Source organism: Elephantulus edwardii, unplaced genomic scaffold, assembly GCF_000299155.1.
Source record: "Elephantulus edwardii isolate Elephantulus edwardi_28Jun2011 unplaced genomic scaffold, EleEdw1.0 scaffold00115, whole genome shotgun sequence".
Classification (NCBI taxonomy): domain Eukaryota; kingdom Metazoa; phylum Chordata; class Mammalia; order Macroscelidea; family Macroscelididae; genus Elephantulus; species Elephantulus edwardii.
The window spans coordinates 477563-503018 of NW_006399865.1; the positions used below are offsets into that span (position 1 = coordinate 477563).

Below are 25456 nucleotides of genomic sequence, written 5' to 3' on the forward strand. Positions count from 1 at the left end.
AACAATCTGCGTTATGCGGATGACACAACCCTGCTTGCTGCAACTGAAGAGGACCTGAAGCGCCTGCTGCAGAGTGTCAAGGACTGCAGCCACCAAAAAATACTCCTATTAAATTGAGTCCAACTCCTGGGGGCCCCCATTTGTTATGGAGTACAGCTGCCCCATAAGGGTTCTCATGGTTGTGGTCTTTATGGAAGCTTGATGGTTAGGTCTTCTCAACTTTTAGGGCAGTACTCAAAAGTCTGGGGAGCTGTGGTCGCTTAGTGGGAAGGAGTTGTTCTGCCAACCCAAAGGTACATAGTTAGAATCTACCAACTGCTCTGCAGGAGAAAGATGGACAGTCTGTTTCCATACAATTTCCTGCCTCTGAAAACTCATTGCAGGGCCAGCTTTGGGTCAGTTCTAACTTTACCGTGACAACCCAAAAGTCCAGCCTGTTGCCATCCAGTCATTTTATGTGGTTTGTGGGCAGTCATGCTGCTAAGACAAAGTTTCTGCTCGCTGGCAGCAGGAATTTACCAGCAGCTCCAGTGGAGAAAAATGGGCATTCTCCTCCCTTGTGATTTACAAAATAAGAGACCCAATGGAAGAACAGTTATACTGGACGACAGTGAGTGAGTATGAGCCTGATGTATAAAGTAGAAATATCCCATCGAGTTTTCAAAGACTGTGATTATTACAGCAACAAACTTTCACATCTTTCTCCCGCAGAATGGTTGGTGGAGTTCTTCTCTGACCTTTTTGCTAGATGCTGAGTGATTACCCCTTGTGCCACAAGCACTCTGTTAGGTTTGTGGTTGAACAAAAACCATCTGTGCCACCTATTGGACCTAATCTCCTAATCTAAAAGGACAATTCTGATTTTGTCCTCGAGCTGTAAATGATTATTCCCCAAGCAAGCAAGACTACCACTGTTATCTTTGATGCATTGCAAAGTAGCATTGATATTAGATATGTTTAAAAATAAACGGTAAAAAAAATAAATAAACAGTAAAAGCTATTTGGCATAAGTGTTCAACATAGAATGACATTGATTTTGTTTGGCCTCTGCCATTTGTGTTTTTGGTTTTTGTTTGTTTGATTTCTGTATTAGAGGCGGTCCAGAACTCTTGCTTACTGCATTCCTGTGACTGGATATGAGTGTTTCCTGTGACTGGATATGAGTGTTTCCCTGTGAAAATTTTCTTGTATGAATCTGTGGCTGTTGTTAAATCAAGCACCTTTGCTATTATACAGAGTCAAAGAAGAAGATGCTAAGTAAATATATTTTTTATGTCAGTAACAGTAACGTTTATTCCACTAAAAATCATTCTGGGGAATAGAAGGGAACCCCAAAGGTGTTTCCTACATCATCTCTTACTTCAAAATATACCACAAAATGGCATTTTGAAAAGAGTGTACAACCCACTTCTGTCAAGCTCCAATTCTGACTCCCAGGGACCCTGTAGCATAGAGTAGAACCACCCTCATGGGGTTTCTGAGGCAGTGAAACCTAACAGGAGTGGGCTGTCTTGTGTTTCTCCAGTAAAGTGGCTGGTGGGTTTGACCTATTTATTTGATATCCACTAAAGTGCCTGATACTTTAATATCATAAATGAATATGCCATTTACATACTTTTAAAAAATATTTTTTTATTCATTGTTGCACATTTTCTCCAGTCCATCCTGCAGTGCACCCCTTGTTCCAGATTGTTCTCATACACATAATACACATAATCATTACTCCTTTTGGATAGTTCTTCCCCTCCTCTGGTCTAATGCAGTGTTCATTATCTATCCAGTCTTTTCCCTTTCTCCCTCAACCCCCCATGTCTGTCCTGTTTTATAACAGCAGTGTTAATGTAGTATTTGTCCTTTTGTGACTGAGATATTTCACTCAGCATAATGTACTCCAAGCTCCCCATACTGTGTAATGTTTTATAAGTTCATTGTTTTTCAATGCTGTGCGGTATTCCACTGTGTGAATGTATCATAGCTTTTCTATCCATTTGTTTGTGGCTGGGTACTTGGGTTGCTTCCATCTCTTTCCTAATGTGAATAACAGCAATAAACATGGGTGTGCATACATCTGCTTGAGTCGTGGCTCTGGTATCTTTAGCGTATATTTCCAGTAGTGGCTTGCTGGGTCAAATGGTATTTCTATTTCTGACTTTTTCAAAAAGTACCAGACCATCTTCCATAGTGGATGTACCACATTTACACACTTTCAAAAAATGTTCTTTAAAGCATTTCCCCTGCGTTTCCTAACATGTGCTTTTTCAATTTGGAGAATTACTAAAATAGCAGAAGAAGAATAGATAGGAAGTCTGAAATGGAAGTCAGCATAATTTTTGAAGAATCAATTTGACACATAAGAGATATAATTTAAAGATCTGTTATGACTAGAATTCTCAGAAAATAAGTTGCCAAATAGGAGACCATTAGAGTCTGATATTATTGTGTGAGTTCTTTTTTAATATTATGACCTTAATGCAGATTTTCTCTGGGAAAAAACATTGTTCAGTTCAGGAGAAAGGTCCTGTAGCCCCTGTTGTTAGTTGAGGTTGAGTGGATTCATGGTCATAGTTTGTTGGAGTAGATTTGTGCTCCAGATTTTTCAGTGGCTGTCATCTTTTGGAAGTACATTGCTGACTTTTCTTCTCATGTGCTTCTTGGTAGGTCTGAACCACTAACCTTTTGACTAGTTGTTGGATTATTAACCATTTGCATTGCTCAGGTACCCTGTCGAGCCCTATAGGCAAATAAATTAAAAATACCGAGAACTTCAGTTTATTCCCTATAAATGAAGTCAGAGTGAGTTCAACGTCATTCAAACAACATTCAGTGTTTATGGTCATCTTAACTCCAGCGTGTTTGTCCAATATCTGCCTTGTGTTTCTGAATTGCTCATGAAAGCTGTTGTTGTCTGTGTGTTCACAGAGTCGAGAGAAGACCAGCGAGAAGAAATGTTGATTTTCAGAGATTCACAGCTCTCTCAGGCAAGTAACCCTGAGGCATTGTAAAGCCTCTGCTTTTATTTGTAGAAAATCAAAGCATATAGTAAAACCTGATCTCATAGGGTGGGTAAATGTTTAAACACATGGAACAAAGTATAGGCAATATGGAACAAAGCACAGGTTTTTTTAAGGTCTGAAAAGGAGTTTTTTTAAGATCTGAAAAGGAGTTTTCCTGTGTCTGCATGTATTTTTGAAAATTAGCTCAACACCAAAACTGACTACATTGTTCTAATTGATCACAGAAGCAAATCAGACTGTGAGATGCAGAAATATGCATGCCAATTCAAACACAGAGGCGCTTAACATCAGAAGCTTGTGGAAAAGACAGAAGTTAAAGTCCTCTTTGCTTCTGTTTGGAAAGAAATAGAACTAACGTCTCTGCTGTCTTGTTAAGAATTAAATACCTTTATGACAACTGGTGCAGACAATAACCACAACGGTTCAATAACCACACTGTTCACCCAAGCGGTTTTTCCGTTACAGATTGACACATCATTGTTGAAATCACATGGTGCTTACCATCATTTGTGAATTTTTACAGACATTTGGCTTAGGCTTGATGGTTGCATTTTCTTATGGCAGTACCATATATAACACAAATACACAAATACTGTATGTACTTTTTTGCCTTTTTAAAAAAATATCTTTAGAGGAAAGAAATCATGCCAAATTGTGTTTGTGTTTGTATAAGGTACACATGCATGGCACTCCTCAGGGGCCTCTTCTCATCCTTTGCCAATAGGAATGTAATTCATATTCCTAAGACTCCAGCAGCACTGGCATTTTTAAGATGTGTAAATGTGGCTGCTGGTCAAAAGGTTGGCTATCAAACTCACCCAGTCAGTCACATAACAAATACTGCACAAGACCACTGTTGTGAAAATAGGAAGATAACTGAGTAAGATATGTATAAATATTCAAAGGGGGAAGAGGAAGAAGAGAAGGGTGTCAAAAAAGAGGAGAAGGGGTAAAAAAGTCATTGCAATAGCAGAGGTTGTTGGGGTGGCATGAAAGAATGGTCAAGGATCAGTGGCGGCTTGAAAAGACAGGTGATAATAAGTATAGACCAATGGTAATTATTTATGTAAAGTATAATGTACGTGGTTAGGGACCTCTCCAAAGTACTGAAGAGCGATGGTGTCTCTCTGGAGACTAAGGTGCGTCTGATACACGCCGTGGTCTTTGCTATCACTTGTTATACATCAGAGAGTTGGATAATGACTAAGGAGGATAGAAGGAGAATTGATGCCTTTGAGCTGTGGTGCTGGAGAAGAGTATTGAGAGTACCATGGACTGCCAAGAAAACAAACAGATTCATCCTGGACAGGGCCAAACCGGGTGGCTCCTTGGAGGCAAGGATTCTGAGACTCCATCTAACATACTTTGGACATGCTGTAAGGAGGGACCGGTCCTTGGAGAGGGACTTCATGCTTGGTGGGGTGGAAAGACAGCGCAGGAGGGGAAGGCCCTCTATGAAGTGGATTGATTCAGTGACTGGGGTAATAGGGATGGGTGTATCAGAGATGGTGCAATTGGCACAGGACAGAGCAGAGTTTAGGGCTGTTGTACATAGGGTTGCTATGAGTTGCAAGCGACTCGACGGCACATAACAACAACATAATGTACATGAATGGTTGCATAAAACACAAAGTATATGTATGAAAAACGAGATATATAAATGATTGTGTACAAACCAATTTAAAAACTCAAAAGGCAGACCTGGATACCTGTGGAGTAGTTCTCTGTCTTAAAGGGTTGTTACGAGTTGGCATTGACTTGATAGCATCTGAAAAAACAATAATCTTAACAAGAAGGCACACACAGCATAGCTAATGGGTTGGGGTGGTCCTCTGTCCTCCTGCTCCGTGCTGCCGCCCAGTGACTGAGTTGGAAGCGATCACCCTCCAAGGGCATTTAGTGTGGGTATTTTCGGAGACATTGGTAAGTCAAGTGAGGAAAAGTGCCATCCAGCTACCTTCTCTGGGACTTTATAGGCTCATTCTCTTCCTCTGAGTCATTTGATATTGAGAGTTCCTAAGACTTAGACCTGTGGTCTCCTAGGTGAACCATTCGTACACACAGCTTCATGTCATCTCTAGTCCTATGGCCTCTTCATGTTGCAGGGGGCTGTCAAGCCAACTACGACCTATAGTGACTCTGAACAATGGTTCGGAACCTGTCCTATCCTGTGCCATCTTCACCACTTCTGATATACTTGAGCCCATTGTCACAGTCTCTGGGTTAATGTTGTTGTGCACTGTTGAGCTGGAACTGAACCAAAGCTGATCTTCCAGAATCTTTTCAAAGGCAGCTAATCACAAGGGAGGAGATTGCCCATCTTTGACCCTCAGATGTTTGTGCTGGCAGCGCAGTTTCTTACCTCTAAGCCACCAGAGCTGTGTCAAGGAGAACTGCTAAATTGGAGTAATTGGAAAGGGCCTCAGTAGGGCAGGTAAAACACTCACAGCTAACTTTAAGTTCAGTGATTCAGTCACTCTGCTGGAGAAAAATGGAGGAGACAGGCTTCTCCCATAAAGATTTATAGTCTGGGAAACCAGATAGAGGGTCACTGTGAGTCACAGTCAACTACAGTAGGCACATGCATGTGTGTTTTGTTCTTGCTAGAATGGCGAATGGATTCAACTCTTGTAATTTTCCTTCTTAATAGATGCACAACCTTCCAGTGCCTTCTACCTTTGATTTCCTCGTGAGTAAGGAAGGACTGAAAGGACTTCTACTTTAATCTCTCTTTGTGTCAGTATTTTCCGTTCTAGTGGTTTAGACACAGGAGTAAGAAAGACAAAGTGTAGCACTGCCCTCTAGTGTTTCCAAAGCCGCAAATCTTTATGGAAGCCCTTCTTTCTTTTCTTTTGTGGAGGGGCTGGTAAATTCAAATTGATCATCTTACAGGCATGTGCTGAACCAATGTGCTACCAGGGATCCTTGTACTTATGACTAAGATCAAGTGTACTGTAGTATAACTTACATTGTATGACTGATTAAATGAAAAAGAAAGTAAAATAACCAACTCTGCGTAGTTTTAAACAGGATTCTTTGCCACCTTTCTTTGAATTTTTGCCTCAGTTAAGATCCCTTTGGTTGCTGAGAAGAAAAAGTAAATACCATTGTAAATAGATGATTATTGTGGGGAGATGGAAGGCAGGAAAAGAGGGAAGTATGCCTTCAGAAATCTGGCTTCCTTCTGGACTACCAGGACCCTGTAGATTTGCACTCAGCTTCTTGGTTTGCATCTCAGGGCATCTGTGTTATTGAATGCTCAGTGACCAAATGTTGTGGCCCCTCAGCTTGCAGAAAGTTGTACCTTCACTTCCCCAGCCCATCGGTCTAGAAAAGGGAAATCTGCGTGGTTGGTGTGGCTCAGGATCTAGGTCCAGCCACAGATGAATGGGGCCATTGGGAACCATCCAGTCCATAATAATGGGCTCTGTAGGCAAACTTGAGTTTTGTCCTTCACTCTTTGCACTTGATTAAATGCCCTGTACTACCAAGCAAACAACTTCTGATAGACACACTATTTTATATAAGACCCAAAACTCAAACTAAATTCGCTGTTACTGAGTCGCTACTGACCCATAGCAATCCACTGGGACAGAGTAGACTGCTCATAGGGTTCTAGTCTTTATCTACCCAGGAGATCGGCCACACCTTTCTCCTGCAGAGTGCCTGGTAAATCCAAAGCACAAATCTTTCAGTTAACAGTCAAGTGTTTAATAAATGTGCCACCATGGCTTTTATATATCCCTGTACCTTTATCGTGAGCCCTGTGGCTTATTGGGCTGCTAACTAAAAGTGCAAATGCAACAATAGCACTTCAGGAGAAAGATGGGCAGTCTCCACTAATTTTTATTTACAGGAACCTGACAGAAGGTCACAGTGAGTGAAGTTGATACCTGTATCATCTAATAGTTTGAAATGGCTTGTGTGATGCTGGAAGCTGTGCTACTGGTGTGTCAAATGCCAAGGGTGTCCCCCATGATTCAGTGGAGTATCTAGACCTAGATTAGGGAGTAGGACTGGTCACCACTTCTGAACTAATTGGCCAGTGAAAGTGAACATTGTCTCATATAATGCCAGATGAGTGCTCAGGTTGGACGTGTGGATTGGCACAGGCCTGCAACAGTGGGCTCAAGCACAGTGGACATTGTGATGATGGTGTGGGACCAGGCAGTATTTGTTCTCTTGTGCATAGTCTGCTATGAGTTGGAGCCAACTTGAGAGCACCTGACAAAAAAGAGATATATATCTGAAATTATATTTATGATAAATATGTCGCTAGATATGTATATACGTTTTTGCCTTCTAGTTGATGACTCAAGTACAACAGAAGGAAACACTGTGCCATGGTCCTGTGAAATCTTGATCATTGCCAGTATGCTCAAGTCTATTGTTGAGGTCACTCAGCATTTGAGTATCTTCAAACTTAGGAGACTCATCTGTCAGCACTGTATTAACAATACTCTATTGTCATCCATACTGTACAGTGTCTTCATTCACTCATTTTTGGAAATAGATCACCAGGCATTTCTAGTCTTAACCTAGACATGCTGTTGAAATGTGTTCCATCTTGGACGACTCTGCTGGTATTTGAAATATCTGTGGCATAGTTTCCAGCATAATAGTAACATGAAAGCCACTGCAGTGTGACAAGAATCTCTCAGGCAAATGGTTAAGAAAATAAAATTTGGTGCAACAATAAATGAATGGAATTCCAAAATCTCTGTAGATGTTCATTGAAATAAAAAATTAATAAAAATAAATAAATTTTAAAAAAAGAGAAAATAAAATTGAAAGATAGACATCGTTCTGGTGGCATATGGTATTTCATGTTGAAACACTAGCCAAAAGTTTAGCTGTTTCACAGAAGAAAGAAGGGCAGTCTCCTCCTGTAAAGATTTACAGCCTCATACAAGAGCAAACCTGAGCTCTTCTGGTCGCTGGCACTTTGGGAGCTCCGGCGAGGGTGCAGACATGGCCAAGTCCAAGAACCACACCACACACAACCAGTCCCGAAAATGGCACAGAAATGGTATCAAGAAACCAAGATCGCAACAATACGAGTCTCTTAAGGGTGTAGACCCCAAATTCCTGAGGAACATGTGCTTTGCCAAGAAGCACAACAAGAAGGGCCTGAAGAAGATGCAGGCCAACAATGCCAAGGCCATGGAGATACGTGCTGAGGCTGTGAAGGCTCTTGTCAAGCCCAAAGAGGTCAAGCCCAGGATCCCAAGGGGAGTCAACCGCAAGCTCAGCCGACTCGCCTACATCGCCCATCCCAGGCTTGGGAAGCGTGCTCGGGTCCGCATTGCCAAGGGGCTCAGGCTTAACTGGCCAAAATCCAAAGCCAAGGCTGACAGTAAGGCTGAAGCTCCACCTAAGTCCTCAACTCAGGCTCCTGCTCCAAGCCAGGCTCCTGCAGAGGCTCCATAATTGAGTTCTCCATCTGAGGACAGAAGGCCTGGTGTGACCCCCTGGGCTGTTGCTATCTACATGGGGCTGGTGTCCTCCTGTGTTATTTGTACAAATAAATCCTAAGGCAGGAGGAGAAAAAAAAGAAAGAAAAAAAAAAGAGCAAACCTGAAGGAGCATCGGGTACTTTGAGTTAGAAATGAATCCAGGGTAGAGGGCATCTGATTAGGGAATTTCACTGCTAACCCATATGTGGCACCTCTATAGCAGTTTGAATCAACCTATGGCTCTGAGGGAGAAAGTTGGGCAGTCTCCTCCTCTGTGATTTGCAGTCACTGAAAACCTGCTGGAAGGTCAACTCTGAGTTGGTTCATTTTCTTCATAAACTACTTACTTAAAAAAAATCGTGATATTAATAAAAGGTTGAGTTTTCATTTCTTTTTTTGGGGGGCATAATTTCCTCCTTTCCTTTTCCCCAGTTCCCTTTGTAATACACCTCTTGTTCCAGATTTCAGTTGTCACACATATAATGTCCAATCATACTTTCCCTTCAGACATTCCTTTCCCTCTTCTGCTCTGGGGCAGTATTCATTAACTATCCATCTGGAAACTAAGGTGCTCCTGATACAAGCCATGATCTTCAGAATTATTTGCTATGCGTCAAAAGAATCGATGCCTTTGAGCTGTGGTGCTAGAGAAGAGTATTGAATATACCGTGGTCAGGTAGGAGAACAAACAGGTTCGTTCTGGGGAGGATGGAACCAGGTTGATCCTTGGAGACAAGGATTCTGAGGCTACTTCTGAAATTCTTTGGGCAACTTGCAAGGAGGGACCAGTCCTTGGAGAGGGATGTCATGCTTGGGAGGGTGAAGGGACAGCACAAGAGAGGAAGACCATTGATGAGATGCATTGACACAGTGACTAGGGTAGGTGTGTTAGAGACAGTAAGGACAGAGCAAGGTTCAAAGCTGTTGTACACAGGGTTGCTATGAGTTGCAAGTGACTCGAGTGCACATAAGAAAAACAATAATCTACTTTTTTTCTGTTCTTTCCCCAAGCCCCCAATCTTAGTCTTATTTTGTATCAGAGGTTTTGTGCAGCATTTTTCCTTTTGTGACTGAGAATTCACTCCGCATAATGCCTTCCAGGATCACCCATGTTGTGTAGTGTTTTACAAGTTAATTGTTTTTCAGTGTTTTATAATATTCCATTGTGTGACTGTACCAGTTTTCTATCCATACATTTGTTGACGGGCAGTTGGGTCGCTTCTGTCTTCGCTATTGAACATAAGTGTGCATATATCTGTTAGAGTAACAGCTCTACTACACAGTAGTAGAATAACTGGATCAAATGATATTTCTATTTTCAACTTTTAAAGAAAGCAGCAGAATGCCTTCCATAGTTGTTATACTATTTTATATTCCCACTAATAAGGGCTCCAATCTATCCATAGCCTCGCCAGCATTTGTTGTTTTCTACCCTCTTGACCCTCCACCTTTCCCAACATCAAGTCCCTCTCCAAGAAATAACACCCTCTAGCAATATGTGAGGCTAAGAGTCTTCATTCTTTCTTCTAAAGATCATTTATTTTCCTCATTTCAACTCACTTCCACTCTGGGCTCTACCACTACACTACTCTAACTATCATCTTTATTCACAGGTTCCATAGGGCTTTCAAAAGCCTTTTATTTAGGAAGTGGATTACCCATTCTGCTTCCTAGTCTGTCTTAATCAGGGAGTTCTTCCAAAACCCATCCATGATGGGAAACCCTTTTCGAATTTGACAAACCAGTGGCAAAGATTTCAGTATCACAGCACCCCAAGTAATCTCAGTACAGCAAACTGACAAGTGATGCACCATTTAGAACAACATTCTCTCCAAACACAATACCAACCAACTTTTAAATACAAAGATTCGTCCACCAGATCCTGTTTTGCCTACACAGGAGGCTTCCCACCTAAGCTGATTTTAAATGAGATCAGATACCATTAATTACACTTGATTGCTAACACAATTAGAAATGCCCAATTTACCCCGAGCTTTCAAGTAAATCACAAACACCCACCAGTATCCAACTACACCAAGCTAGAGGCTCACTCACAGGTAAGACCAGAGTGACTTTTAAATTCGAAGGCCTGCCACCAGGTCCTCTTCACCTATACAAGAGGCTTTCCACCCAAGCTTATTGTAAATGAGATCAGATATAGTTAATCAGCTTATACTTGATTGCCCAAACCGTTTAACCCCAGCCTTCAAGTAAATCACAAACACCCAACAGGAGGGTCGACAAAGGAGAGGAAGACCCTCAACCAGGTGAGCTGACACAGTAACTACTGCAATGGGATCTTGTGTCAGAAAGTGTGAGGATGGTGCAGGACAGGACTGGCTTCAGATCTTTTGTTCATAGGGTCACTATGAGTCGTACTCGACTCAGTGGCACTTAAACAAAAACAACAAGAAAAACAACAACCCTGTTGAACTTCATTGTTGTTGCTGGGGTGAGGTGATATCTCATAGTTGTTTTGAATTGCATCTCTGATAGCAAAGGATTTTCAACATTTCTTCATGTATTTATTGGCCATCTGAATTTCTTCTTTGGTGAAGTGTCTATTCATATTTTATGCCTATTTGTGATTGGGTCATTTACCTTTTTTTTTTGTTGAAGGGCTGGAATCGTCTACAAATTTTAAATGAGTTCCTTATCAGATATGTCATTGTCAAATATTTTTTCCCAGTTTGTGGGTTTTCTTCTTACCCTAGGGGTTTGATTCTTAGAAAGTCTCATTCACCTATCTTATTCTTTATTGGTTGTAAGTTTTCCATTATGCTTAGAAGTCTGTTCATGCTGTAGATTAGGGCTTCTAGAGTTGTTCCTAGCTTTTCTCTGATGAGTATTTTTGGTTTTACTCCCAGTTCCCTGATCTACCTTGAGTTGGGTTTTGTGTTGAGATGTTTTTGGTTTAACTCCAAGGTCCCTGATCTACTTTGAGTTGGGTTTTGTGTATGGTGTGAGGTGTGGGTCTTGCTTTAGTTTTCTGTGATTGGTTTTTCAATTTTACCAGCACCATTTGTTAAAGAGGCTGTTGTTTCCTATTTAATTGCTTTATCTTCTTGAAAAAATTAGTTAACCATAGGTAGACAAGTTCATTTCTGGGTTCTCAATTCTATTCCATGATCTGTGTGTCTGTCACTATATCACCACAGTTGTGTAGTAGGATATGAGATAAGGGAGTGTGTTGCCTCCTACTTTGTTCCCCTTTTTCAGTAATTCTTTTCTTATTTGGGGTCTTGTTCCATTCCTGACGAACGTGGAAATAGTCTTTTCCCTCTTGTTGAAGAATAGAATTGGTATCTATATTGGGATTGCATTGAACTTGTAGATTGCTTTTGGTAGAGTTGTCATTTTCATGATATTGAATCTCTTATCCACGAATGTGGTATATTCCTCCATTTGTCTGTGTTTCATGTTACCTGCTGTATGTTTTGAAATTTTCTTTGTATAGCTCTTTTATGTCTCTAGTTAGATTTATTCCTGAGTATTTCATGATTAGCTATAGTAATTGTTACTGGCTTCCTTAGCTCCATTTATTTGTTCCTAAGTATTTCATGATTAGCTATTGTAATTGATTCTGCTTTCCTTAGCTTCATTTCTATGTTCTCTTTATTACTGTAGAGAAATCAAACTGATTTTTGTATGTTGATATTTTATTTGCAACTTTGCCTAATTGGTCAACTATGTCCAATAGTTTTCTTGCTGCATCTTAAGGTTTTTCTAAGCATATTATCATATCATCTGCATATGCTCTTATCTCCTCTTTGCCAATCTGGATGACTCTTATTTTCTTCTCTTGCCTTATTACTTTTGCTCAGAACTCCAAATACAGTATTGACTAGGAGTGCTAATTTGGGGCACTCTTGCCTAGTTCTTGTTCTTCAGGGAAAGGCCTTTAATCTCTATTGAAAATGATGTTGGCTCATGGTTTTGTATATATACTTTTCATTGTTGTTTTTGTTGTTGATTGCTGTTGAGTTGAACACAACTCATAGTGACCCTATGAACAAAAGACCTGAAGCTTTTCTGTAACTATTGTCATTTCCCTTCCAGTCCTATTTTATTGAGTGTTTTAATCAGGAAATGGGCTTGCATTTTGTCAAGAGACCTTTTCTGCATCAATTGATAGCATCATGTGGCTCTTGTTCTTTGCTTTGTTAATGTGATGAATTATACTGACTGTTTTTCTTATGTTGAACCATCCTTGCATATCTATTATGAATTCCACTTATCAGGGTGAAGTATTACTATTATTTTTTAAATGTACTGTTGAATTCTGTTGGCCTAGATTTTATTGATTATTTTTGCATCTATATTCATCAGAGATAATGACCTATAGGTTTCTATTTTGGTGGTGTCTTTACTTGAGTTTGGTATCAAGGACATGTTTACTTCATAGTATGAGTCTGGAAGAATTACATCTTTTTTATTTTCTGAAATACTTTATGTAGACGTGGTGATAGTTCTTCTCTGAAGAAGTATTTCAATTTGTGGTTGTCTATTGCAAATGGTCTTGCTTTCTTTGTTTCCTTCTCTGAGTTCTAATACTGTAGAGGAGTCCCACCGATTTTTGGATATTGATCTTATATCCTGCCAATCTACTAAATTGGTCTACTCACTCTTAACAGTTTTTTTGTTGAGTTTTTTGGGTTTTGTTTTGTTTTCATTCTCCCCCCCCCCCTTTAGATGGTTAGATTTGTGGGGCCATCAGTCTTCTCCTAGTTCACAGCCACTGTCTCTCTGGCTGAGGTCTCCTTACAAGAAAGAACAAATTGGAGAGGATTGTGAAAAATAAAATCAAGATGTGTGGGCAGGGCCATGCCCTCTCCAAAGGCTCAAGGGATGACAACTCTGTGTCTTCTAATTTCTGGTGGGTAAACATCCCAGGATGCATAGGAGAGCTCCTACATGTTAAACTATCTGGCCGTAAAGTGTCACTAGTCCTGAAGGTGGGAAATGTTGACCTAATCCATTCAGTGTATCTGTGGTGAAGATTCCTTGATGTCATGTGTCATGGTCACTTTACCTATTCCCTTGCTGGCAAACTTAAGAGGTTTTGCTACTTCTCTGATAGGACAGATAAAGCTGCAATTTACATCCTCACCAGTGTCTCACTATGTCTGTGTGTGTGTACACATGAGTGTAAGGGAGTCACTGTTAGGTGATCTCTCCTTTCTAGGGGACATTTCCAAAGGATATTCCTCTCAGCTGGAACTGTGTACACACCTGCAACACTATATGTGGTTTCCTCACCCTTAGGTCTTCCCAGCAGGAAACCGTTTCTTTTTAACAATATTGTTGTTATGTTCTGGCCATTCACTTGTTACTCATAGTGACCTTATGTATAACAGCTCTGAACTCTGCTCTATCTTGAGCCAACTTCATTTTCTTGGACACATCAACCTCCATTACCCCAGTCACTGAATCAATCCATCTCATCCAGGGTCTTCCTCTCTTGTGCTTTCCTCCACTCTTCCAAGCATGACGTCCCCCCAAGGACTCCTTGCAATATGCCCAAAGTATGTCAGATGAAACTTCAAAATCCTTGTCTCTAAGGAGGCTCCTGCTTTCACCCTCTTCCATACAGACCTGTTTGTTATCTTACCAGTCCATGGTATATTCCATACTCTATCACCTCAACTCAAAGACATCAATTCTTCTATCATCCTTAGCCATTGCTCTTCAGCACTCTGGAGAAGTCCCTGACAGTAGATGTTATCAGTGTAATTCATCCTTTGATTTCCTGGCTGCTGGTACCAAGAGTGTTGATTGTACAGCCAAGCAAGGTTAAGCTGTTAAAAATCTCAATCTATTTCTTGTCTATCGTGATGCTAACAGTTGGCCCAGTGGTGAGAATGTCTGTTTTTAGATGTTGTGCTTTAATCCATTTTGAAAGCTGTAGTCCTTGACCTTCTGCAGCAAATGCCTCAGGCCCTCCTCAATTTCCCTGGGCCCCTTTCTGCTCCTGGACCCCAGGCCCCTTCCTGCTGTCAGACCTCTCCTGCTGTTGTACCTTTCCTGCAGGAAGCGTGTGTATAATATTACTACATGTGTTGTAGGTTTGTGGGGTTTTTTTTCACCAACAAGAGTTTAAGGTGGTAGTGGTTGTTGTTAGATGCCATCGAGTCATACATTACTTATAGAAACCCTGTGTAAAACTGACCTGAACCCTACCCTATTCTGTGTCATCCTTATAATATTTGAATACTAGAGCCCATTGCTGAAAGTCACTTTGTCTATCCATCTGGTTGAGGGCCTTCCTCTCTTTCCTCAACCCTCTATCTTTCTTTGCATGATGTCCTTTTCTAAGGAATAGCCTCACTTAGCAACACTTCCAAAGTATGAAAAGAAGCCTCTTCATCTTGGCCTCCAAGATGAACCCTGGCTGCAAGTTTACATTTTTCAATTACCAATAAGGCTAGGCAACTGCATTGATTTCCACCCCAAAGCATTCTGGACCAAAGTGAAGTGTGTATTTTTATAGAGTGTAAGACACTTTGTGCTGTCTATCTTTCTGTGTCTGATAGAGGGGTGGTTCCTGTGGGTCATCATCCCTAGGAAAGTCTCTACCATGGAGAGTTTAGCCTGCCCTGTTCCTCATTCCCCCAGGGGCTACTCCACAATGACTGTAGATATTGTTGATGTCCCAGCTGGCCATGAGTGCCTGTCACTTCTATGGGTCAGAGAAACCAACCTCCAAGAGTTATGTTAGCCCAAATAGCAACAGTTCCACTTCTGGTAAACCCTTTCATACAGGACAATGCAACATCTGAGAGGGGGAACAAAAGGATGCAAAACTATGAAACGAAAATCACCTCTTATGTCTGCTGTTTAGAGTAAAGATACTTTTAATTTATAATCCAGGGTCAGATATGCTGGGAAGAGTCAGATATGCTGAGAAATTCTGGGAAAATGAGGCCATAAGTACATATAGAATCCTATCAACAGGAACCTCCTATTCAACCCTATAGTAACATTACAATGTTGGACAAAAATTATTTCATCGAAGTACAGAGTGAAACAGACACGGATAAGGCATCCTGTAGGAAAAGTGTTTATTCCCTTGTCCCACTTCTTTCCTCTCCCAATGCAACAGAAAAATCTTCCATGCCCTAACAGCTCCTCCTCCTTCTCCCTGCAGATAGATGGTAGGGGCTGCAGACCAGGTTAACACACAGCACTGCTATCCTTAGAGAAGTGGCCCGTTTCTGTTTCTGAAATAGAATAGATCTTGTTAGTGGACAGTATAGGAGATGTGCTCTTTTTGGTCAGGGGACAGCTGAGAGACTGAACGTGTGATCCTTGCAGACACAAAGTCCTTACAAAGTAGGAAAGGGAGGGATAAGTGGGGGCTGAGGGCTGGACCTGCCTGGAGGAAGTCTATTCCATGTGTCCTTGGAGTCCCTATATGAGCTTTCACAGCACAAGGCTGGGGGTGGGATGGGGGAGACATAACCTAGGACTGACCTTACCCTCCCATCCCAAAAGGAATACTCATTGATAAGTGTATTCTAATGAGTCTAGGAGCCACTAAAGGAACATCTGATTCTGATCATATCTGACACAGTCATAGGGGGAAGGACTGGTCAGCAGGTTAGAAGGCTGTAACTGCCAAAATATTTCTTAAAGTGAGATATCCAAAGGAATGCATCCCCCTAAATAAGGAGAAAAGTCACTGCCAAGTCAAGTCAGAACCAACTCATAGCTGACCCTCCAGTGGGTTTCCAAAGGTTTTAAGATGTATTGGAGGAAACCACTTATCTTTTTCCACAAAGAAACTGGTTTATTCAAATCACGTGTGTTTTGTGTTAGCAGTGTAACTCCTTAGCCACTAGAGAACTATATTTAGGGAAATTGAGAAAAACTGTGGTGAGGAGAAATGTTCAGTGTGGTTGTGACTCAGAATCAATCGTGTCAAATGCTCATATCCCAGTGTCAACAACAAAACAAATCACAAAGCATGCAAAGATATGAAAAATAATTAAAGGACAGCAATCGTATTTATAAAGATCAGATTAGAACACTATTGAGCACACTCTAAGATCAAGGAGGCAAAAATCCTCTCCACTGGATCAATAAACATGATGATAGATGGAGCACAGACTGAAATATTCAGCAATTTCATCTTACTTGGATATGCAATCAACATTTCTGGTACTAGCAATGAAGTACTCAAAAGATGTGTTACATTGGGAAAGTGTGCATACATACAGAGTCTTTTCTAAATTACTAGCAAGCAATGTTGTCAGTTTGAAGACTAAGGTGTGCATTATTCAGCACATGGTCTTTTCAGTCACTTGCTTTGTGGCTGAGAGCTGACCAATCAGGATGACAGAAGAATTGATGCCTTTGACTAGTGGGGTTGGAGAAGAGTACTGAATATGCCATGTTGTTGTTTTGTACCATGGAGTTGAAACCAACCCATAATCGACCCTCCAGCAGGTTTTCAGAGGCAATTAATCACACAGTAGATGATTGCCCATCATTCTACTGAGATGCTAGCAATTTTGAACCATGTGCCTTTGGGATTGTAGCATAATTTCTTACCACTATGCCACCAGAGCTCCTTGAATATCCCATAGACTGTCAAAAGAACAAACAGGTATGTCTTGGTTAAAGATTTTAAAAACATATTTGAGTAGGCAGAAGAAAGAAACAATGATCTAAAGAATATGATAAGTAAAACTACAGAAGCTGAGGAGACTCAAAAATATTCTAAGAAACTTTGGGAGTCGATGAGGCAATACAATGATTGACTTAAAATGCTGAAAGAAAAGAGCTCTGAACCATGAATAAGATATCTGGCAAACCTATCCTTCAAGAATGTGCATTAAATAAACACACTTCCAGATAAAGGAAGGATGAGAACCTTCACATCTATAAGATAGGCTTTTAAGGAAAAACACTATAGGAACTTTTCCGTATGGGTTAAAACGAAACAAAACAAACCCGCCCGAAAACATCTAAATCCATTGCTATCAACTCCGTTCCTACTGAAAAAGTGCTCCACAGGGATCCCAATGTATATATTTGTGTGGAAGGAGCCTGTTTCGTTTGGACAGCTGGTAGGGTCTGAACTACCAAGTTACTGGTTTTTAGTGAATGCCTTTTCCTAGTGAGTGCTCTTACTCACAATGCGAACACCAAACAGACTAGACCTTGAAAGAAACACATCAAGATATATAGTCACATTCTCAAAAATAAAAGACAAGTATAGAATACTAAAACTGCCATAGAGTCACCTTCTAAGGAGACTCAATTATATTCACCATGGACTTCTCAGCATAAACTTTGTGAGCAAGATGACAGTGGGACAGCTTTTACAGATGGCTGGAGGAAAATTGCCAGCCTAGGATCCTGTGCACAACAAGAATGATGGGCAAATTAGGTAATTTGCAGAAAAGCAGAACCTTAAGGAATTCATGAAAACAAGACCAACTCTACAACTCTACATTGGCAGCCACCGCATGTGTCATCAACAGTCATGGATCTGTTCTAGGCAATTAACTAGGTACCTATATTAAAAAGTTTTTAGTGTGGCCTGGACTGCTCTCCTACCTGGAGCACTAGACCAAGGCCCCAATGCCTGGAGGTGTTGGCCCCTCTGCCTGGTTACCCAGGCCCTACCACCTGGACCTCCAAACACACTCCCTGAGGGACCTGGCTCCACTTTCTGGACGCTCCTGCCAGCCACCTGAATGCCCCTGCCACAATGCCTGGAGGACCTGCCCCCACAACCCAACCACCAGTAGTCCCGCCTGCTACCTGGAAGCCCAGCCCCACTGCCTGAAACACCTGGCCCTGCTGCCTGGACACCCTGCTCCCTAGAGGACGACCTGCTGCCGCCCCTCTGAACTCTGCCAGAGACAGTACTATCACAAAGTTAATCCCATTTCTTCTTCCCTCCCAGAACCTGAGCTGCCTTTAGTCCTGGGCACTTTGGGCCTGCCTAGCCTACCTTCAGTGGTTGCCTGAAAGAGTGGACTGCTAACTCACAGGCCATATCTCTCCCCAACTGAAGGAAGTCTTTCCTCGAGTCAAAAGCTCAGAGAGAAACTCAGATAGGGTAGCTGCCCTGCCCTCCCCTGGAGCAGTGACTTTCTGAGCCAAGATTTTCAGACCAAGAGGCTGCTAAGGTCTCAGGCATGAAAAACTACCACAGCAATGTCACGGAAGAAGCACACTATATCCACACCCTACTCAAACCCCAAACATGATGTCACCCCCCAAAAGTGACACAATAGATTTCCTGAATCCAGAAAGTCTGAAGGAACTTTCTGACACAGAATTCAGAAGAACAATGATAGAATATTTTCAATGGATAAAAAACAATTGCAGAAAAAGAATTGCAGAACGCTGCAGGCAAAAACCAAGAAGAACTTATAAAAACAACAGCAACAAAAACAATCCAAGACAATGCAGATAAAATAAATGAGGCATTAGAGGTTCTGCAAAAACAAGAAACTACAATACAGACTATGAGGACCATTATTTCAGATTCTGTCAACATGTTGGAGGGACATATGAACAGAGTTGAAGAGACAGAACACAGAACCACTGAAAAAGAAGACGGAATTGTCACTACTGATCTACTAGAACAAAAAGCAGAATCAAAAAGGAAGGAAAAAGGAGAAAGCCTAAGAATAATGTGGGACACCATCAAGAGGAATAACATGCACATAAAAGGAATCCCAGAACAAGAAGAAGCAGGTAAAGGCACTGAGAAAGTTGTGAAAGAATTACTAGAAGAAAATATCCCAGGAATAATGAAGAATGAGAGAATATATATGCAAAAAGTTGAGCAAACACCATACAGAATAGACCCCAAAAGAAAAAAACACCAAGGCTTTTAATAGTCAAATTTTCTAGAACCAAAGATGAGAGAATTCTGAAAGTAGCAAGGGATAAATCAAGAGTAACCTTATAAGGGAGAGCAAATAATGTTAAGTGCTGATTTCTCAGCAGAAACCATGCAAGCCAGAAGACAGTGGAATGACATGTATCAAACACTCAAAGAATACAACTGTCAACCATGAATATTGTACCCAGCAAAACTGTCCATCAAATATGAATGATAGATTAAGATACTCTCAGAAAAGCAAAACCTAAGGGAGTTTGTAAAAACAAGACCAGCACTACTGAAGAGAAGAAGAAGAGCAGATTGGATAAAAACAACCAACCAACCAACCAACCCATCAATATGCTGTCTGTAAGAGACACACCTGAAAAGTGAAGACTGAAAATAAAAGGGTGGGAAAAAAATATACCAAGCAAATGGCAACCAGAAAAAAAGCAGGAGTAGCAATATTAATCTCTGATGAAATATATTTCAATGCCAAAACCATCACAAAGGACAAGAAGGTCCTACATAATGCTTAAAGGGTCAATAGAACAAGAGTACAGACAATACTAAATATCTATGCAAAATATACCAAGCAAACATTAACAAAATTAACTACTCTCAAGATAAAACTACCAGGAAGAAAACTAAAAAAACATGCTGAAGAATTAAACCACACAATAAACCAGTTTGAGCTCATAGATATATATACAGGCTAATATATGCAAAAAAGCACTATATACTTTCTTCTCCAATGTGCATGGAATGTTCTCCAGAATAGATAACATTTTATGTCACAATGCAAGCATCAATAAGTTTTAAAACATAGAAATAATTGAAGGCATTTTCTCAGACCACAGTGCTACAAAACTAGAAATTAGTAATAAGAGGATAAAGGAGGGGGGAAAAACCCCAAACATTTGGAAGCTGACAAGACCTTCCTTGCTTGAACATGAGTGGATAATAGAAGAAATAAAAAATGAAATTAAAAAGTTTCTTGAAACAAAAGACAATGAAAACACACCTTATCAAAACCACTGGGCAACAGCCAAAGCAGTAATTAGAGCAATTTCTAGTAATAAGCAAACACATCAAAAGGCAAGGAAAAAAATGATCATTGACTCTCTAACTCAATATCTCCAACAAATTGAAGAATTTCAGCAAGAAAACCTGACACCCTCTAAAAAAACTGAAATTATAAAAATTACGGCAGAAAACAGTGAAATAGAAAACAGAAAAACAATCAAAACCAAGAATTGGTTCTTAAAAAAAGTCAATAAATCGACAAACCACTAGCAAAACTCAAAAAGGAAAAGAGAAATACAAATAATCTGAATAAGATACAGAAGGAGCAATGTCACAACAGAATCATCTAAAATAAAAAGGTTAACAATGGAATATTATGAAAAACTATACTCAAACAAATATGAAAACCTAGAAGAAATGGGTACTTAGAAACTCACAACCTACTTAAACTGATGCAGACTGAATCGAAATACCTGAACAGACCCATTACAAAAGAAAAAACTGGAAAGACAATAGAACAACTTCCAACAACAACAACAAAAAGCCGTGAACCACATGGTTTTACAAGTGAATTTTATCAAACATTCAGAGAACAATTGCCACCAATTCTCCATAAAGTTAAATTTTAGAAAATAGAGAAAGATGGAATTCTCCCAGACTCATTCTCTGAAGCAAACATATCCTTGATATCAAAGCCACCAAAATAGAAAACTATCGGCCAATATCTCTCATGAACATAGATTGAAAAAAAAAAAAATCCTGGCCAGTAGAATCCAACAGTATATATATAAAAAAAAAATTCACCAAGATCAAGTGGGATTCTTAACATGTATGTAAGGATCATTCAACATAAGATAAACAATCAGTGTAATTAATTACATTAACAAAGCAAAGAACATGATCCTATCAATTGATGCAGAAAAGGCACTTGACAAAATCCAGCACCCTTTCCTGATTTAAAACACTCAACAAACTAGGACTAGAGGGGCATCTCCTCAACATAGTAAAAAGTATATATGCAAAACCAAGAACTAACATCATTTTCAATGGAGAGAGATTAAAGGCATTCCCTTTGAAAACAGGAACTAGGCAAGGATGTCCACTATCACCTCTCCTATTCAGTATTGTATTGGAAGTCTTAGCAATGGCAATAAGACAAGAGAAGGAAATAAAGAGTTATCCAAATTGGCAAAGAGGAGGAAAATTATCTCTATATGCAGATGATATGACAGTATACTTAGAAAACCCTAAAGACTTGGTGAGAAAAGTACTGGACATAGTCAACCAATTCAGCAAAGTGGCAGGATACAAGATCAACATACAGAATTAGTTGGTTTTCACTACAGTGACAAAGAGAATACAGAACTGGAGCTAAGAAAAACTATACCCATCACAATAGCTAATCACAGGTTTAAATACTTGGGAATAAATCTAACTAGAAACACGAAAGATCTATTCAAAGAAAATTACAAAACATTACTACAAGAGACCTGGAGAAATGGAAGAATATACCATGTTCTTGGACAGGATGACTCAACATTATGAAAATGACAGTTCTACCAAAGGCAATCTATATGTTCAATCCAGCCACACAAATACCAATCCATTCTTCAATGAGATGGAAACAGCAATTTCCAGTTTCATCTGGAATGAAAAGAGACCAGAAAAAGCAAAGTACTCCTGAAAAAGACAAACATGGTAGGAAGCATCTCACTCCCTGATGTCAAATCCTCCTACACAGTCATGGTGGTCAAGACCGTATGGTACTGGAACAGTGACAGACACAGAAATAGAACTGAGAACCCAGTAATCAGCTCATCTACCTATGGTCAACTGATTTTTGACAAGGAGTTGAAATCAGTTAAGTGGGGAAATGACAAATGGTGATGCAAAATCGGAAAAGTCTGTAGAAAACTCAAGCAATACCCATACCTCACACCATACACAAAACCCAACTCAAAGTGGATCAAGGACCTAGGCAAAACCAAGGACAATAAACTTCATCAGAGAAATGCTTGGAAGAATTCTAGAAGCCCTTACCCACAACATGAACAGTCTCCCAAGCATCCTGAAAAACCTACAACCAGGAAAGGATAAAATATATGAATGGGACCTTCTAAGAATAGAATCCCTATTCACATTAAAAAAGTTTTCTAACAGAGTAAAAAGGAAAACCACAGCCTGGGAAGGATTATTTGGTAATGACATGTCTTGATAAGGGACATATATCTAGAATTTATAGAATACTCCAGCACTTCAACAAGATAAACAACCCAGTTACAAAGTGGGCACAGGATATGATCAGGCACTTCACCAGAGAAGACATTCAGATGATGAACAAACACATGAAGAAATGTTCAAAGTCCCTAGCTCTAAGAGAGATACAATTCAAAACAACTATGCGATATCATCTCACCCCAGTCAGAATAACTAAATTTAACAGAACAGCAAACAACCAATGCTGGCAAGGTTGTGGAGAAAGTAGAACACTTATTCACTGTTGATGGGAGTGTAAAATGGTGCAACCACTATGGAGTCAGTCAGTATATGGCACTTTTTCAGAAAGCTGCAAAGAGAAATACCATTTGACTCAGCTATTCCTCTACCGGGAATATACCCTAAAGAAACCAGAAATGCCTCCCAAACAGATATATTCAGACCGTGTTTATTGCTGTGTTGTTCACAATAGTAAAGAGATGGAAGCAATCTAAGTGCTCATCAACAAATGAATGGATAGTGAAGCTGTGGTATATTTACACAATGGCATACTATGCAGCTCTGAAAAACAAGGAACTCATAAAATATTCTACAAAATGGCTGACCCTAGATGACAACATGCTGAGTGAAATATCACAGTCACAAAAGGGCATATACGGTGTAATGCCACTGTTATAAAACAGGACTGGAGGAAAACTAAGAAAAGAGGGGTTAAATAATGCATGCTGCATTTAAATCCGTGAGAGAAATTACTGTTTAAAAGAAATGCATAACAATAGTCCAGAATAAGAGGGTACATCACAAAGTGGACTGGGGGGCAGGAGAGAGGGAGGAAATTGTGTAACAATAAAAGAATCTTCTTAAAGAGAAAAGCAAACAGGCGGTGTGGTAGGGAGGATAATTTTGCAACATTGAATGAATGAATGAATGGAAATCCAAGTTTTCTGTAAAATTTAATTAAAATATCAATAAAAAAATTGAAATTAAAAATACTGAGTGAAGTCCTTCAGACAGAAATAGCAGAAGAAAGTGGATGAAGCAAAGTAAGGAGCAACAAGAGAAAATAAAAAACCACAGCAAAATGGGGTCAATAAAACCTGGCCTCTAAGTAGTCACACTCAATATGAATGACTTAAATGCACCAATTAAGAGGAAAAGAATAGTAGAATGAATTAAAAACCAAACCAACCCAAAGCCCATTAATATGTTGCCTACAATAAAAACATTTGATCACGAAGATAAAGGTAGACTAAAAATCAAAGGGTGAAAAACTACATACCAAGGGAATGGCATCTGCAAGATAGGTGGAGTGGCAATAGTAATCTCTGATGAAAGAAACTCAAGATGAGATAAGGGATAAGAAGAACACTATATAATGATGAAAGGCACAGTAGATTAAGAGGGCATAATCTTAGTTAACATTTGTGCACTTACTTAATGCTAAACCTGCAAAACACATAAAACAATGGTTAACAGACTTGAAGAAATAGACAGCAACACAATAGTAGTTGGAAACTTCATCACAGCACTTGCACTAAAAGACAGGTCAATTCAAAAGGAATTCAACCAAGATGCAGAAGAACTATACAATTTGAAACTCCACTTCATGGCTGTAGTCAGTGTCCTTCACCCAGCAAAAACTCAATTGACTTTCTTCTCAAGTCCTCATGGTACAATATGCAGGCAGAATTGAACACATCTTAGGACATAAAGCAAGTTTTAAAATATTGAAATACAAAGTATCTTTTCAAACCCCAATGACCTATAACTAGAAGTTAACAGGATAATCAAAGAAAAATGAACACTTACTTGTAGGCTAAATAACAACTTGCTGGAGTACTTCTGGGTTATAGAATAAATTTTTAAAATGTAATTAAAAAGTTCCTTAAAACAACTAATAATGAAAAAACATGCCATCAAAACCTCTGTGATACAGCTAAGGCACATCTCAAGGGTCATTTCATAGCAATAAGCAAACATATTAAAAAGGAAGAAAGTAGAAAACAAAGTACTTAAGCAAATATAAAAAGAACAATAAGCTAATCCCACCACCTCTAGAATAGCATTCCCTTTAAGACCAGGAACTAGGTAAGGATGCCCACTATCACCTCTCTTATTCAATGTTGTAGTATTGGAAGTCTTGGTTATAGCAATAAGACAAGAGAAGGACATAAGAGGTATCCAAATTGGCAAAACGGAGGTAAAATTATCTCTCTATGCAGATGATATGATAGTTTACTTAGAAAACTCTAAAGACTCAGCAAGAAAACTATTGGACAAGAAAACTATTGATCAGTTCAGCAAAGTAGCAGATTATAAGATCAACATACAAAAATCAGTTGGATTTCTCTACAGTGACAAAGTGAATACAGAGCTGGAGCTACAAAAAAGAATACCCTTCACAAAAGCTAATCACAAGATAAAATATTGGGGAGTAAATCTAACCAGAAGCACAAAGGATCTATTCAAAGAAAATTACAAAACATTACTACAAGAAATAAGAAGAGACCTGGAGAAGTGAAAGAATATCCCTTGCTCATGGATAGGAAGACTCAATATTGTGAAAATGGTAATACTTCCAAAGGCAATTTACATGTTCAACACAATCCCAATACACATACCAATCCCTTTCTTCAACAAGATGGAAAAGGTAATCTCCAGCTTCATTTGGAATGGAAAGATACCCTGAATTAGCAAAGCACTCCTTAAAAATAGAAAAAAGGTAGAAGACATCTCACTCCCTGATTTAAAATCCTTCTACACTGCCATGCTGGTTAAGATAGAATGTTACTGGTGCAATGAAAGACACATAGATCAATGGAATAGAATTGAGAACCCGGAAATCAGCCCATCTACTTATGGTCGACTGATTTTTGACAAGGAGATGAAATCAGTTA

At 39.7% G+C, this 25456-nt stretch overlaps 1 pseudogene; it reads left to right on the top strand.

Annotated features, from left to right (window-relative positions):
• Positions 1-7985: 7985 nt before the first annotated feature.
• Positions 7986-8444, top strand: LOC102850605 (annotated as a pseudogene).
• Positions 8445-25456: the final 17012 nt, after the last annotated feature.